Here is a 13,800-nt window from a genome sequence, read left to right on the forward strand (position 1 = left end):
ATGCTTCCAAAGGGAAATTCAAACGAACGGATTGAGTTCAAGTTTTGTATGCCAGCTGGCACTGATGTTGGCAGCGCTGTAAGGACAAACTTGTTTTCCCTTAGCAAGGTCAATATCTTCAAGTTCTCTTCTCGGGAATGATGGTGTCTGTTCGAAAAACAATCATCACTGCGATCGGGTCGTGGTATGAGTTCATGGATATGTTGTCTACGCCTCGAGGACATGTTAGCTTAGTGGCAGCCCGATATTTCAGACTATTCAGTCCATTGTGATACCACAGTGGTGAACTTGTCTCTTATCACTGAGTGCTGCCCGATTCCATGTTAAGCTCAATGACAAGGGACCTCCTTTTTATAGCCGAGTACGAACGGCGTTCCACATTGCAGTGAAACCACTTAGAGAAGCTTTAAAACCATCAGAAATGTCACCAGCATTACTGAGGTGGGATAATACACCGCTGAAAAAATTTTTGGTGTTTGGTCGAAACTGGGTTTGAACCCACGACCCTGTGTATGCAAGGCGGGCACGCGAACCATTGCACCGCGGTGGCTCCCGTCATGTTAGCTAAGGTGATGTCCGGGAAGGAGAACCGTTCTAAGAATCTCTGACAACGTTTCCGAGATCAAAATGCTTGTTTTCTTCTGCTGGCACTGACGTTTCCCAGTTCTCTTCTCGGGAATGATGGTGTCTGTTCGAAAGACAATCATCACCGTGATAGGGTCGTGGTCTGAGTTCATATTTCATGTCCGCAGACCATGTTGTCTGTATCAAAAGGTAAGGTTAACTAAGCTTACGGCCGGCGAGAAGTTCCATTTGTGGACTTCTCGGCAATTCTTCTGAGTTTAAAATTTCTCTGAAGAGATAACCTGCAAGCTGTAGAACGCCATTCGAAGATATGAATTCTCAGAAGTGCGTGAAATACCACTCTTCCCTCTATCCATACTAAAGGGATTATTCTAAAGACTTCCTCTATTATGTTGGTTGTTTTTATACCCACCACCATAGAATGGTGACGGGGTATAATAAGTTTGTCGAAATATCGATTTCCGACTATATAAAGTATATATATTCTTGATCAGGGAGAAATTCTAAGACGATAAAGCATGTCCGTCTGTCCGTCTGGCTGTCTGTTGTAATCACGCTACAGCATTCAATAATGGAGCTATCGTCCTGAAATTTGGCACCGAATCGTCTTTTGTATGCGCGCAGGTCAAGTTCGAAGATGGGCTATATCGGGCCATGTTTTGGTATAGCCCCAATATAAACCGACCTCCCGATTTGGGGTCTTTCGCTTATAGAAACCGTAGTTTTCATCCAATTTGCGCGAAATTGAAAATCTAGAGATATTTTGGGACCTTGAAGAGGTGTGCCAAAAATGGTGAGTGTCGGTCCATGTTTTGGTATAGCCCCCATATAAACCGACCTCCCGATTTGGGGTCTTTCGCTTATAGAAACCGTAGTTTTCATCCAATTTGCGCGAAATTGAAAGTCTAGAGGTATTTTATGACCATAAAGAGGTGTGCCAAAAATGATGAGTGTCGGTCCATGTTTTGGTATAGCCCCCATATAGACCGATCTCCCGATTTTACTTCTTGGGCTTATAGAAACCGCAGTTTTTATTCAATTTACCTGAAATTGGAAATCTAGAGGTATTGTAGGACCACAAATACGTGTGCAAAAAATTGTGAGTATCCGTCCATATTTTGGTATAGCCCCCATATAGAGCGATCTCCCGATTTGGGGTCTTGGGCTTATAGAAACCGTAGTTTTTATCCAATTTGTCTGCAATTGGAAATCTAGAGGTATTTTAGGACCATAAAGAGGTGTGCCGAGAATGGTGAGTATCGGTCCATATTTTGGTGTAGCCCCCAAATAGTATCAATTACTATTTTTTAAATTAAATTGACTAAACCAGACTAAACAAAATAATAAAGGAGCTTTAGTTATTCAACTAAATCAAAAGTTCAACCACAGATTTATTTTATAAATACCAGATTAAAAACATTGCCATCGGCAACTGCTACCACAACCAAAGTAATTCGATTGTGCATGAAAATCTTTAGAGGAACTTTCTGCTGTGTATATACTTGTTTAATTTTTAGAAAAATGTAAAATCGTAAATAGGTTTTCAAATTCTGGGGGGGGCTAAAATTTTTCTGGGGGGGGTCTAAGCCCCCTCCCCAGAGGCCTTCCTACGCTTATGGTCCCCATATAAAACGACCACCCGATTTGGGGTCTTGGGTTCATAGAAACCGTAGTTTTTATCCAATTTGTCTGAAATTGGAAATCTAGAGGTATTTTGGGACCATAAAGAGGTGTGCCGAAAATGGTGAGTATCGGTCCATATTTTTGTATAGCCCCCATATAGACCGATTTCCCGATTTTACTTCTTGGGCTTCTAGAATCCGAAGTTTTTATCCTATTTGCCTGAAATTGGAAATCTATAGGTACTTTCGGGTCATAAAGAGGTGTGCCGAAAGCGGTGACTATCGGTCCATATTTTAGTATAGCCCCCACCAGAACGATCTCCCGATTAAACTCCTTGGGTTTCTAGAAACCGTAGTTTTTATCTGATTTGCCAGAAATTGTAAATACTGATCATGAAAATTGTTTGAAACTCAATGTAAAATTTCCAGATTTTACTTCTACAGATTTAAGATTTCAAATCAAGACGTTATTTTATATTTTTCTTGCACACTTACAAGAGATGTTAATGATTCCTCTAAAACTCAAGCAAAAATGTTTCTTATAAATCCAGAATCTGATATAGTCCTCATAGGTGAAATCTTTAAATTTATCTTCGGGAAGTGTCCTCAAGTCCTCTAGCCCTCCTGAAATTTCAAAGGAAACCCTAATATATGGTTCATGGTGGTGGGTATTTAAGATTCGGCCCGGCCGAACTTACTACTGTATATACTTGTTTTTTTTTTTTTTAAACCATCATTGCGATGAGAGTTTAAAGATTATAAAGTAAATATTAATGGATAGCGGGATAAGTAAGATTGAGGAATATCATTAAATAAACCATAACGTCATTTATCTAAAGTGGTTACGTTGGCTGGCTGGCTGGCTGGCCGATATGGCAGTCGCAGCAGCATAATAGGTAGCAATATCCAAAACAATAACAACAGAAAATTAAGCCCCCGGTTGGATGTAATAAATGACGACAACCGCAACATTGATCGTTACCAAAGATCAACAGCATCTTTTTACTTATTGGAACATTTCGAAAAATCTTCATTGTCGATATCATCCTGTTGCACACTCTATTTTTCTACAATGTGAAAAAAGTAGAGGAGATTAATAGAAACTAAACAAAAAACCAAAAACCATTGCGTGTCTGTGGGTGAAGCCCACTAATCGAACTGAAAATGTCTTGTAAACGTAAAGAATGAGAAAAAACAACCAAAGCTTCCTAAGCAAAGGATATCGGCGATATAACCAATGCACCTCAATAAACTGGCTACTGTTGTCAGCAAGTTATTGGTGGCATCAATGGCTCATTGGCTCCCTGCCTAGTGCTGGTGGTAACTGTTGATAACAACGGTTAAAGTTCTCCAACCGTCGCCACTGCTACTTAACCAGAAGTTGGCTGAATTTCGTAATCGATACAGTCAGTCAACATTCTCTTTAATCCAACCACAGGGATGGGTACACATATTATAGGAGGAGTCTTTTGTCGTTTCAACTAAGCGGTACTAGCGGCCACTGTGAAATCTAAGAACCGCTATTTGGCATCGAATGGCAAGAATAGATGAATCGTTGCGATAGATGGTAACCAACCCAACCAATGTCAGTAAACAAAACAAACGGACGGACGGGCGATCGATGCTCCTACTATACGTAGATGAACAAGAATTTATTGATCAGAAAGCTGCTTAAGTTTAACTTAATGGTTACAAAAATCAAAGAAGTCGATAAAAAAACTCAAGGAAAAGAAATTTACTGATCGAGAGGTGTTTGCTATGTGGTTGATAGAGCGAAACTATGGTAAAATCGTGGCTATGTAAAACATAAAGAGAGATGCAATGACTTAAATTAAATTAAAAATCCAAATAATCGATCTAGCTCCCTCTTGCTCCAAAATTAATAATAAAATTTTTACAACATTTTCTATAGAAATAAAATTTGACAAAATTTCCTATAGAAATAAAATTTTGACAAAATTTTCTATAGAAATAAAATTTTGACAACATTTTCTATAGAAATAAAATTTTGACAAAATTTTCTATAGAAAAAAAATTTAACAAAATTTTCTATAGAAATAAAATATTGACAAAATCGTCTATAGATATAAAATTTTGACAAAATTTTCTATAGAAATAAAATCTTCACAATTTTTCCCTTAAAAATAAAAATTTAACAAAATTTTCTACAGCAAAAAAATTTTGACAAAATTTTCTATAGAAATAAAATTTTGAAAAAAAAAATTTTGCAAAAAAAAAAATGACAAAATTTTGCATAGAAGTAAAACTTTGACAAAACTCTCTATAGAAATAAAATTTTGACAACATTTTCCATAGAAATAAAATTTTGACAAAATTTTCTTTAGAAATAAAATTTTGACAAAATTTTCTATAGAAATAAAATTCGTTTTGTTTTTTATTGTTGGCTTCTCTTCAATCGTTATTGTTGTTTTTTGATCTCAGCTTAAAGCCATGCATTGACTAAACTACAAGTGTAACTTAACCAAACAGAGGAAAAGAATGTTTGTCAAATTTATTTGGGCAAAGCCCTATAGACTGCAAGATGGTCGGATGGACGCACGTTTCGGAATTATCACATTCCTCATCAGCATCCTCTACTTGCAGCAAAACTATCAACCAATTATCAGAATAAATTCAGGCAGTTCATTAAACCCAACAATAAACCACACTTGCCGAAATAAATTCAAAACAAACATATCTCTTTTCCTATGTTAGTTTTCAATTTATTTCGGCATAAGCCGGCTATCAATGTAAAGCCTTTTTTCGGAGGGTTCAAGTGTGGTTTATTGTTGGGTTTAATGAACTGCCTGAATTTATTCTGATAATTGGTTGATAGTTTTGCTGCAAGTAGAGGATGCTGATGAGGAATGTGGTAATTCCGAAACGTGCGTCCATCCAACCATCTTGCAGTCTATAAGGCTTTGGCCAAATAAATTTGACAAACATTCTTTTCCTCTGTTGGTTAAGCTACACTTGTAGTTTAGTCAATGTATGGTTTCAAGCTGCAATAAAAAACAACAACAATAACAAAAAAAGAAGGGAAATACAATTTTGACAAAATTTTCTATAGAAATAAAATTTTGACAAAATTTTCTATAGAAATAAAATTTTGAAAAAAAATTATAGCAAAAAGGAATTGACAAAAATTTTGTATAGAAAAAAAATGTTGACAACATTTTCCATAGAAATAAAATTTTGACAAAATTTTCTATAGAACTAAAATATTCACAATTTTTCCCTAAAAATAAAATTTTGACAAAATTTTCTACAGCAAAAAAATTTTGACAAAATTTTCTATAGAAATAAAATTCTGAAAAAAATATAGCACAAAAAAAATTTACAAGATTTTGTATAGAAATAAATTTTTGACAAAACTCTCTATAGAAATAAAATTTTGACAAAATTTTCTAAAGACATAAACTTTTGACAAAATTTTCTATAGAAATAAAATTTTGACAAAATTTTCTATAGAAATAAAATTTTCTTTAGAAATAAAATTTTGATAAAATATTCTATAGAAAAAAAAAATTTGACAAAATTTTCTACAAAAATACAATTTTGATAAAATTTTCTATAGAAAAAAAATTTTGCAAAATTTTTATAGAAATAATATTTTGACAACATTTTCTATAGAAATAAAATTTTGTCAAAATTTTCTATAGAAATAATATTTTGCCAAAATTTTCTATTGAAATAATATTTTGCCAAAATTTTCTGTAGAAATAAAATTGTGAAAAAAAAATTATAGCAAAAAAAATTGACAATATTTTGTATAGAAATAAAATTTTGACAAAACTCTCTATAGAAATAAAACTTTGACAACATTTTCCATAGAAATAAAATTTTGACAAAATTTTCTGTAGAAATAAAATTTTGAGAAAATTTTCTATAAAAATAAATTTTTTACAAAATTTTCTATGGAATTAAAATTTTGTCAAGAGGTGTTGGCTATGTGGTTGATAGAGCGAAGTTATAGTCAAATCGTAGCTATTTAAAACATAAGGAGAGATGCAATGACTTAAATTAAATTAAAATTCCAAATAATCCAAATAATCGATCTAGCTCCTCTTGCTCCAAAACTAGTAATAAAATGTTGACAACATTTTCTATAGAAATAAAATATTACAAAATTTTCTTTAGAAATAAAATTTTGACAAAATTTTCTATAGAAATAATATCTTCACAATTTTTCCCTAAAAATAAAATTTTGACAACATTTTAACACCAAAAAAATTTTGACAATATTTTCTATAGAAATATAATTTTGAAAAAAAAAAATATAGCAAAAAAAATTGACAAAATTTTGTATAGAAATAAAATTTTGACAAAATTCTCTATAGAAATAAAAATTTGACAACATTTTCCATAGAAATAAAATTTTGACAAAATTTTCTATAGAAATAAAATATTGATAAAATCGTCTATAGATATAAAATTTTGACAAAATTTTCTTTAGAAATAAAATTTTGATAAAATTTTCTATAGAAATAAAATTTTCTACAGAAATAAAATTTTGTCAAAATTGTCTATAGAAATAAAATTTTGACAACATTTTCTTTAGAAATAAAATTTTGATAAAATTTTCTATACAAATGAAATTTTGTCAAAATTTTCTACAGAAATAAAATGTTGTTTCTACAGAGATAAAATTTTCTAAAGAAATAAAATTTTGACATTTTCTATAGAAATTAAATTTTGACAAAATTTTCTAAAGAAATAAAATTTTGACAACATTTTCTATAGAAATAATTTTTTATAGAAATAAAGTTTTGATAAAATTTTCTGTAGAAAAAAAATTTTGCCACATTTTTATAGAAATAAAATTTTGACAAATATTTGTATAAAAATTGTACAATTTTTATAAAAATAATATTTTCACAAAATTTTCTATAGAAATAAAATTTTTACAAAATTTCCTATAGAAATAAAATTTTGACAAAATTTTCTAACGAAATAAAATTTTGACAACATTTTCTATAGAAATAATAGTTTGCCAAAATGTTCTATAGAAATAAAATTTTGATAAAATTTTCTGAAAAAAAATGTTTGCCAAATTTTTTATGGAAATAAAATTTTGACAAATATTTTTATAAAAATTGTAAAATTTTTATAAAAATAATATTTTCACAAAATTTTCTATAGAAATAAATTTTTGACATAATTTTCTGTAGAAATAAAATTTTGACAAAATTTGCTATAGAAATAACATGTTCACAAAATTTTCTACAGAAATTAAATTTTGACAAAATTTTCTATAGAAATAAAATGTTGACAAAATTTTCTATAGAAATAAAATTTTGCCAACATTTTCTATAAAAATAAAATTTTGATAAAATTTTCTATAGAAAAAAAATATTGCAATATTTTTATAAAAATAATATTTTGACAAAATTTTCTATAGAAATAAAATTTTTACAAAATTTTCTACAGAAATAAAATTTTGACAAAATTTTCTATAGAAATAATATTTTGCCAAAATTTTCTATAGAAATATTATTTTGCCAAAATTTTCTATAGAAATAAATTTTTCACAAAATTTTCTATAGAAATAAAATTTTGACAAAATTTTCTATAGAGATAAAATTTTGGCAAAATTTTCTATAGAAATAAAATTTTGACAAAATTTTCTACAGAAATAAAATTTTGACAAAGTTTTCTATAGAAAAAAATTTTACAAAATTTTCTACAGAAATAAATTTTTGACAAAATTTTCTATAGAAATAAAATTTTGTCAACATTTTGTATAGAAATAAAATTTTTACAAAATTTTCTACAGAAATAAAATTTTGCCAAAGTTTTCTATAGAAAATAAAATTTTGACAAAATTGTCTAGAGAAATAAAATTTTTAAAAATTTTCTATAGAAATAAAATTTTGACAAAATTTTATAGAAATAAAATTTTGGCAAAATATTCTATAGAAATAAAATTTTGACAAAATTTTCTAAAGAAAATAATATTTTGACAAAATTTTCTATAGAAATAAAATTTTGACAAAATTTTCTATAGAATTAAATTTTGACAGAATTTTCTATAGAAATAAAATTTGACAAAATTTTCTATAGAAATAAAATTTTGAAAAAAAATTCTATAGAAATGAATTTTTGAAAAATTTTTCTATAGAAATGAATTTTTGAAAAATTTTTCTATAGAAAAATTTTGACAAAATAAGATGTTGTTGTGTGGTAGTTGTTTGGTAAAATGTTGATAGATTATTTTTGGCTCGAGTGGCAAACATATCCAAAACCCATCCTACCCATCCCAAAAATCATACTTATGATTTTGTTGCATCCCTAGTCTTTTACGTAGTGATTTTCACCAAAATGGTTTCAAATTGATACATGCGAACGTCGACTGAAAAAGGATGTTATTTTGCTATTAAATATAGTGCACCTAGCACAACATTGTCTGATACTGCTCTAGTTATTGTCATCAGAGAAGCTTTCATTTTCCATTTGCTATGCTTGCACTTAATGCTCTCTTCGAATAACCATTGTACTCGACAAAAGATGGAGTCCTTTTTTCCCCTCCATTCTTTTCCATCAGTGTTGGCCTCCAATCTTCTTGCATCACTTATCGCCTAGGGCACAATTGAAATGCATGAACGAGTGAACAAAAACTTTTGTAAGTATTTTTCAAGCCGCCAAGAGAAATGGAAAGGAAAAAATGTTCTTGGTGAACTTTTTTTCTGAATAGGGATGACATTTGGAGAAAATGTAAAACTTATGGGATTCTTATGATATCTCCCTATTGTCTGTTGTAGAGAACATGGATAGCATGAAGGATCTTGAATGGGTAGAGGAAGACAGGAAATATTTGGATATGGCTCAGAATTAGGATGAGAAGCCTTAAGGCAATCATGAAGACCCTGAGAATGGATAGTAAGCTAATCTTTCTCAAGCCAAGTCGGGCACTCAGCTTTGCAGTTAATAGCGGGAATGAGCCAAATAGATCTACAATTAAATTAAGGTATGCGAATATATCCTATCAAAGAATCTGAGAGTAGGGACTTAATTCAGGAAGTAGAAGCAGAATATTTAGGCTGTCAAATGCCCTCGTTCGTCATGTGCGAAGCAACATACAAGACATCGCAGCATTGTCAATTTACCGTAGCCGAAGTTACCAACAGCGCGAAACCATCCAAGACACTGGGCCCCGACGGAATTTCAATGCTAATGCTGAAGCACCTGGGAATACTGGGAGTTGAGTACCTGACCAGACTTCTCAATTTGTCATTGGAATCACTCATTATACCCGATGTCTGGAAGATGGGAAGGGCGATTCCACTACTGAAGCCAGGCAATGATTCGAGTAAAGGTGAATCGTACAGACCGATATCCCTTCTCTCGCCAGTAGCCAATTCAGGGAGAAAAGTCGTACGTGGAATTCAGGGAGAAAAGTCGTACGTGGAATTCAGGGAGAAAAAGTCAAAACCCCGTAGAGTTAAACGGGGAGTTCCCCAGGGTGAGGTTATATCTCCGACTCTATTTAACCTCTACCTGTCCTCGATTCCACCCCCTCCTGACGGCGTCGAGATTGTATCATATGCGGACGACTACACAATCATGGCATCCGGGCCCAACGCTTCGTTCGTACGTGGAATTCAGGGAGAAAAAGTCAAAACCCCGTAGATTTAAACGGGGAGTTCCCCAGGGTGAGGTGATATCTCCGGCACTATTTAACCTCTTGCTGTCCTCGATTCTACCCCCTCCTGACGGCGTCGGGATTGTATCATGGCATCTGGGACCATTGTTGATGACATATGCGATCGTTTAAACGTCTACATTGCTGATCTTACCAGTTATTTCACTGCTAGAAATCTGAGGATATCTGCCACCAAATCCTTAGCCACACTGTTTACTACATGGACGGCGGAAGTGCGTAGGCAGTTGAATGTTACAGTCGATGGCGAAATAATTCCGACAGTAAACTACCCCAAGATATTCGGGGTAACATTCGACAGCCTTTTCATGTCATCTGCCCATGCGCCACTGCAATATGTAATAAGATCCGCGGTAGAAACAAGGTCCTCAAGTCACTTGCCGGCAGTACTTGGGGTGCGGACAAAGAAACCTTGTTAACTACTTATAAGGCAATTGGCCGGTCAGTGGTAAACTATGCAGCTCCAGTGTGCACACCGCAGATCAGTGACACGCAGTGGAATAACATACAGACCTAACAGAACGCTGCCCTTAGAACTGCGACTAGGTGTCTCCACAGCACACCCCTGGATCACCTGTATGTGGAGACAAAGATCATCCCTGTGCGAAGACACAATTACATGTTGTCATAGCAGTATCTCGTGGGTTGTTATTGCAATAATCATCCAAACCACCATCTCATGGATACACAACCACCACCCAGGAACGTAAGGGTTGATATAAATCATCTAGAGCGCGAGATCCAGCGTTACAAGAGAGAGCCTCTAGATCAAGCAGCGTACCAGCCAGGTTTGCATAGGATTCATGAAGATACTATAGCTGAAGCGGTGAGAAGCTACAAGGTTAATCCTCTTCTCGGAGTCCGTCCACCGCCCATAGCACCGGAGGAAAGAGACCTCCTACGGCAGACTAGGGTAGTTTTAGCCCAATTAAGATCAGGCAAGTGCAGCCGCCTCAATTCTTACTTATCAGTGATTGATAGCAGTGTAGCTGACGTATGTTCAATTTGCAACCAAGGGCCACACGACACGCGTCATCTTTTCTCTTGTCCTGCTAAACCAACGAACAGACTGCCAAAATGCCCTAGTTAGCCTTGTGAGAGGCAACATACAAGACATCACAGCATATTGAATGCAAACAAGCACCCAGATCTGCCAATAAGAACGGCAGAAGACGTGGGTTTGTTTTAACCAGAGAAAAGGAAGCTGGAAAACATCGACAATAAAATAATCGAATACGATGGACAAACAAGAGATGTCAAGGATTTTCGACAGCAAGAAGAAATTATGGGAGGCTTTACGAAACGATATAGACTCGAACTCTTGGGGAACTCTGATCAGCGACGAAAAGTTGTCACCAGTTGTGACGAAGCGTTTACTTCTTTTTACGACAGAAGTGTTCGCAGCAGTTGTCTTAAATTAAATCAAAATCAAGAAGAGGGTACCAGTATCGCTATTGTCAGCGAGCAATTCGGCAGCAAGAACGTCATGTAGATAGAAGACCACAACGCTACAGCGCAAAAAGGCTTCCAGCTTTGAGTAAAACTATATTACACCAACAAAATGCCATAAAGAAGAAATCCCTAATCGGGTCCAGTGATGGTATTGAAAAGATTGACGGAAAATTGAAAGCTATCTGGGACTTCGAAGGCAACATTGGAGGAGATCGAATCGTGGCAAGAGGTAAATATGCCCTAATACCAGAATAGGGAATCCAGTATTTTTATTCCAAAGGGAGAAGAATTTTTTTAAGTGAAGAAGCCAAGTCATTCGCCGTGTGCAAGCAACAAACAAGACGTCACCGCAGCATCTGTGAAAACTGAAAAATAATCACAGAGACATACACAGGAAGCGACCACCTGTAGGTTTCATACTAGCCTGCTGGAGCCAGGCCACGACCAAAGACGACCCGTAAGTTGAACGCAAACAACCTGGACGCAGATATATGGTAGAGAGGGGCGAATATGCTGTCAAATGCCCTCGTTCGTCATGTGCGAGCAACATACAAGATATCACAGTATCGTCTGGGAAAACTCAAAAATCAAATTGGAGATATTCCACAGTGACGAATAAAGTTAGGAACTAACAGACTGCCAAATGCCCTAGTTAGCCATGTGCGAGGCAACATACAAGACATCACAGCAGCGTTTGGGAAAACTGAAATAGTTTCAGAGAGGCCTACACAGGAAGAGACAAGACTTCGACCAAAGTCGACCCGCATATGGAATGCAAACAAGCACACAGTTCTAACAATCAGGAAGATATGGTGTTCAATGTTGTTCTGGCGAAATTTGGAGAGCATATGGGGTCTGTTTTAACCAGAGAAAAGGAAGCTGGGAAACATCGACAATAAAATAAACTAATACGATGAACACGAGACGTCAAGGAACAATTTTCGAAAGCAAGAAGAAATTATGGGAGACACTACAAAACTATATAAACTCGACCTCTTGGCGAACTATGATCAAGTTTACTTATTTTTAAGACAGAAGACTTCGCAGCAGTTGTCTCAAAGTTGCAACTCAAAAAAACTACAGGACACACAAAAGTAATGAAATAAAGGTGCTAGTTATAGCTGGGAACTACTACAGAAGAAATTATGGGAGACCTTATGAAAGAATATAAACTCGAACTCTTGGGGAACTCTGATCAGTGACGAAAAATTGTCGCCAATTGTAATGAAACGTTTACTTCTTTTTACGACAGAAGAGTTCGCTGTAGTTGTCTCAATGCTGCAATTAAAAAAAACTACAGGACCCACAGAAGTAATGAAATAAAGATGCTAGTAATCGCAGGGAACTACTACAGAAGAAATTATTGGAGACCTTAGGAAACAATATAAACTCGAACTCTTGGGGAACTCTGATCAGTGACGAAAAATTGTCGCCAATTGTAATGAAACGTTTACTTCTTTTTACGACAGAAGAGTTCGCTGCAGTTGTCTCAATGCTGCAATTAAAAAAAAAAAAAACTACAGGACTCACAGAAGTCATGAAATAAAGGCGCTAGTAATCGGAGGGAACTACTACAACTGGTCTACAATAAATGCCTAGCTGAGGGAATCTTTGAAAAATCTTGGAAGACTCAGGAACTAGTCTGATGAAGAAAGGGAAAGGAAGCCACGGTTGGCTTATCGTCAGTTCTGTGTGCTTGGTACAGCGAGCATGTTTTTTAAAGTCACCATTATCATAAATAATCGTGATTGGGCGACGTCTATCAGATACAAGGAAGATGGTAGAGTCAATATATTTTTGAACAAGGAACAATTTTGCAAAGCAAGAAGAAATTATGGAAGACTTTACGAAACTATATAAAATCGAACTATTGATCGAGTTCCAGATCAGCGACGACAAAGTGTCGCCAATTATGATGAAACATTTACTTCTTTTTACAACAGAAGAGTTCAAAGAAATTGTCTTAAAGTTAAAACACCGAAAAAAACTACAGAACCTACAGAAGTAAAGAAATAGAGGGCTAAATAATCGTTAGAAACTACTACTACTTGCGTACAATAGTTGAGAGAGACTTTCTCATAACTTGGAAGACTCAGAAACAAGTCTGATAGAAGAAGGGAGCACTAGTAATCGCAACAAATGCCTAGTCGAGAGAATCTTGGAAGACCCAGAAAGTACTCTGACAGAGGAAGGGAAAGGAGAATCCGGCCCGTCGACGGCTTGCCGGGTGCTCTTATCACAGCAAGTAAACTACCCAAACGGCTTTTAAAGTCGCGATTAACATAAGTCATCGTGAACAACTGAACATCTATCAGTTACATGGAAGATGTTCCGTTGGGTGCTCTTATCACAGCAAGTAAACTACTCAAACGGATTTTAAAGTCGCAATTAACATAAGCCATCGTTAATAACTGAACGTCTATCAGTTAGATGGAAGATGCTCCGTTGAAGTCAATATATTTTTGAAACCTAATCATTACA

This window comes from Haematobia irritans, chromosome 2 (assembly GCF_050003625.1).
Source record: "Haematobia irritans isolate KBUSLIRL chromosome 2, ASM5000362v1, whole genome shotgun sequence".
In the NCBI taxonomy this organism is placed as follows: domain Eukaryota; kingdom Metazoa; phylum Arthropoda; class Insecta; order Diptera; family Muscidae; genus Haematobia; species Haematobia irritans.